The sequence below is a fragment of the Fukomys damarensis genome, unplaced genomic scaffold (assembly GCF_012274545.1).
Source record: "Fukomys damarensis isolate Sample0158 unplaced genomic scaffold, DMR_v1.0_HiC HiC_scaffold_5, whole genome shotgun sequence".
NCBI lineage: Eukaryota > Metazoa > Chordata > Mammalia > Rodentia > Bathyergidae > Fukomys > Fukomys damarensis.
The window spans coordinates 41,128,884-41,133,136 of NW_022900917.1; positions in this window are offsets into that span (position 1 = coordinate 41,128,884).

Consider the following 4,253-nt stretch of genomic DNA (forward strand, 5'->3'; position numbering starts at 1 on the left):
TTTTTTTTTTTTTCTTAAATAACCCATCTCCTACGCCAGGTGTGGTGGTGCACATCTGTGATCCTATCCTAGCACTTGGGAGGCTGAGGCAGGAGGATCACTGCAAGTTCAAGGCCAGCCTAGACTGCATAGTGAGTTCAAGGCCAGCTGGGCTACATGGTGAGACCCTATCTCAAAAAACCCTAACAAACTGTTTATTTGGAGGCCCAACAGTGCCAACTACTTCTAATAGCTCTCAGATAAGTTCACCCTTCTGGACACCAAGAAGACAGGTGAGAACCTGAACAGGATTCCCAGGTGACTCCATGGAATTCTCCAGTGCCACTTTATTGAAGAAATGCATTTTCATTCTTCAGACACATGGAAGGGTGAACTTAGTATCTATCACAAGTTCACATGGTCATTTTTTTCTTTTTAATTTCCTTGGTGCAGCTTAAGTGAAGACTTAGTAAAGGTCCCCCCTTTCTTTTCTTTTCTTTCTTTTTTTGAGACAGTGTTTCACAATGTAGCTCAGAGTGGCCTTGAGCTCACTATGTGTTCCAGCCTGGCCTTGAATTTACAGCAATCCTCCTGCCTCAGCCTCCCAAGTGTTGGGATCACAGGCGTGTACCACCACGCCTAGGTTTTTTTCTCTCTTGAGTACTGCATGCATGCTATTGCAGCAAGCAAGTCCTGGTGTGAAAGGTTTAATTTATCTACCCCATTTATTTTTTATTTTTGTAGTCCTCATTTCTGTTTTCCTGTTTTATGACTGCTGAATTATTAGCAATCCCTCCCTTACACCTAAGAATTCACATATTGGTGGGAACAGCTGGATGATCAAGATGTCTTTCTGATATCTTCTTTGTAAATACAAATACCCTTTTATATATGGAAGGAGAAAGAGCCAGCTTCTGAGGGGAGAAGTCTTTCCCACTACTGAAGGCCCTTATGGAAATGTGGATTGAGACTGTTAGTCAAACTTTTGCCTCTCAGTTTTGAGTTATTTATTGCAACTGACTTTACCATCCAAAAGGAGTGTTTTTGCCAAGTTGTGCCTTTCCTTCTGGAGTTGTATGAGAACACAGTAATAGTTCCGTTTACACTGTGAAGTGGGTACTGTTTTGAGAACACCTCAGTGGCTTTCTGAGTTCTAGCTAAGAATGCTTCTGCGTGCTCTATGAAGAAACTCCTGTAGTTGTACCTGCTGTTAGTTATTTTTCTCTTCTTCTTGAGACAAAATGCTCAGTACCCAAAGTTAGAGGGGGAAAGGATCACTTAGCTTATGGTCTGTGGAGGTTTCAGTCCATAATCGGCCGGCTCCCAGGCACGGTGCAGAGGGCCGAGTTCATGGCAGGAGAAGACAACAAAAGCAACAAGGAACCTTAGCAGCGTTTTTCTGCCCTTTTATCCCTTCTGGATGATGAGGTACTCATGGAAGTGGCCTACATGCCCATCAGCAGATGAACAGATAAAGAAAATGCAGTATTTATACACAATGGAGTACTACTCAGCTGCAGAGGAGGATAAACTGGAGTCCTGTTGGTATAGAGGAAGAGATGTAACTCCCAAACCTGCTAGCTATCTGGAACGCTAGTTCGTGTTCTCCAAAGTAGAAGAATGAATTCGAGGAACTGTGGAGGCCCCTTCAATGCATTCTTAATTTGTATTCCTCTTATTATGAGTTGAGGTTAATCAACTTGTTCATATTAATAAGCAAGTGCGCAGCCAGGCGTGGTGGCACACGCCTGTAATCCCAGCACTCAGGAGGCTGAGGCAGGAGGATCACTGTGAGTTGGAGACCAACCTGGGCTACATAGTGAGTTCCAAATCAGTCTTAACTACATAGTGAGATCCTGTCTTAAAAAAACAAAACAAAACAAAAAGCAAGTGTTCCCCTTCCAAATTGTTTGTATTTTGAAAATGTTGTATAAAAATGTGTCTTGTTTTTTCTTCAGTGCTGAGGATCAAACCTAGAGCCTCAAGCGCGCTGATCTTTGTGTCTTCTTTCTTTTCTTCCTCTTCTTCTCCTCCCCCTTCCTCATTTTTTGATTTTTTTTTTTTTTTATGAGGGGCCTTGCTGAGTTGCTCAGACTGTTCTGGAGTGAGGATGCCCCAGGCTGCATTAAGGAATTTAACCCAACACTTTAACCTAAGGATGCAGATTCGCTGACTCCCACTGTGGAAAATGAATTTCCAGGACTTGTCTGTAAGAGTACTCAAGAGCGGAGCGGTGCGCAAAGCAATGAGGCGCAGGGCACTTGGGGACTGGGGACCTCGTGTGTGTCTGGAGGTGGAGATCAGTGGAATCCAATCATCTATGGCCGGCCCATCCTCAGTGAGCTACCCCGAACGGAAAGGCCAGAAAGGAGGTCCCTGCAGGGCTGAAAGGGGACTCTAGGTAAAAGGGAATGGGCAGACCCCTTTGCAGCTGAAAGGGTGTCACCCAGGTTGGCTCTCTGGGAAGAGGAAAATTAAACTGGGCTTGTGTTGTTCTGAAGCTGCAGTTTTTCTTTGGGGGCAGGATGGTGGTGGTATTGGGACTCAAACCCAGGACCTTGTGTTGTCAGGCAGATGTGGTGCCACTGAGCTATATTCCCAGCCTCTGCAGTTTTCAATACACAATTTAAAATTTTTTGACTTCTTTTTTTTTTCCATTAATTTTATTAGTATATTTTAGGTATCCAATACAGTTATATTCATCATTAGGATCCTGTACCTTTACACGATGTATCTGTTATACCAAGCCAGCAAGAGAACACCAAGTACAGGGACACAGATAAAACTGAAGAAAGTTGCTGGGCATGGTGGGGCACAGCTGTAATCCCAGCACTCGGGAGGCTGAGGCAGGAGGATCACTGTGAGTTCAAAACCACCCTGGGCTACATACTGAGTTCCGGGTCAGTCTTAACTACCTAGAGAGACCCTGTCTCAAAAAAACCAAGAAAAAAAAAAATGAAGGAAGTTCATTACACACTGCGGGCCCCCCTCTAAAAGAATTGAAGCCCCGTTACAGGATTGTGTATAGTTTTATAGATTTTTTTTTTCAGAGAAAGAAGTTCAAACAGGTCAGCGCATTCACACAGCTACGAGGGGACGAGATTCCAAACACACTGTTTAGTTTACGGGGAAGTGTTCTATGGTCACCCTTTGTCACACCATTTGCCCCTGGGTGGGCTGTTAGCCAAGGTAGCGATTAGCACGTGCAGGTTTGTTTGCAGTTTGAGCAGCTTTTCTGGATGTTTGCTAAGGAGAGCGGGACAGTATCTTGGTTCTTACCCCTCTTCCCCTACCCTCCACCCTTCCGTATTTACAGACTTTGTTCTCATGTTTTTCCTTTTCCCCTACTTTGTCTTTTTCCTTCTGTCCTTTCCCTCCCACTTCCGTACTCCTTTAGAGTTTTAACATTTTTTGATTTCTTTATCTTCTTTCGACCTAACTTTATTTCTTCTTCTTCCTGCTCTTCTCCACCTCCTCCTTTTTCTCTCTTCCTCTCCTTTTTTCTCTTCCTCTTTCTCTCCCCCTCCTCCTTTTTGAAACAAGGTCTTGCTATGCAGTTCAGGCTGGCCTTGAACTCAGAGCAATCCTCCTGCCTCAGCCTTCTGGGTGCTGGGATTACAGGTGTGAGCCACTGACCCTGGCCTAACTTTATTTCCTCTATCCTACCTCAAGCCTGGTCTCAAACTCCTCCTGATATAGGGCATATGATATATGGACCTCCAAATAGTACAAGGGAAATATAACTCTCAACCTGCTAGTGTCTGATACTCCCAGTTCCTGTTCTCTAAAATCAAAGAATGAATTCTAAGAACCACAAAAGTTTAAGAGTAGGAAGAATTTATTGAAAAAAAGCTTTGGGTCGGGGATTTAGCTCAGTGGAACCGCATCCGCCTCTCAAGCATAAGGTCCTGAGTTCAATCCCCAATACCGCCACCCCCCAAAAAAGATAAGAAAACTTCTGTCTAAGAGACAGAAAGGGCTGGAGAGTGGGTTGCTCACTGACCCTGCTTCTCAAGGGCATTTTAAAGAACAAAGCCACAAGGGCCGGGGATTTAGTTCTGCCATCTGCCTTGCAAGCGCAAGGTCATGAGTTTGACCCCTGGTACCATGAGGAGAGGTAGGTATGAGGAAGGACAAAACTACAGTGAGTTAATAAGATTACAAGTAGAGTGGCTTAGATAATATCGATCCAATGGAAAATCCCAAGGTGGGCATAAAATTATGGTTGGACAAAATTATGATTAACCAGCAAGATTACAAATATAGTCCTTCGG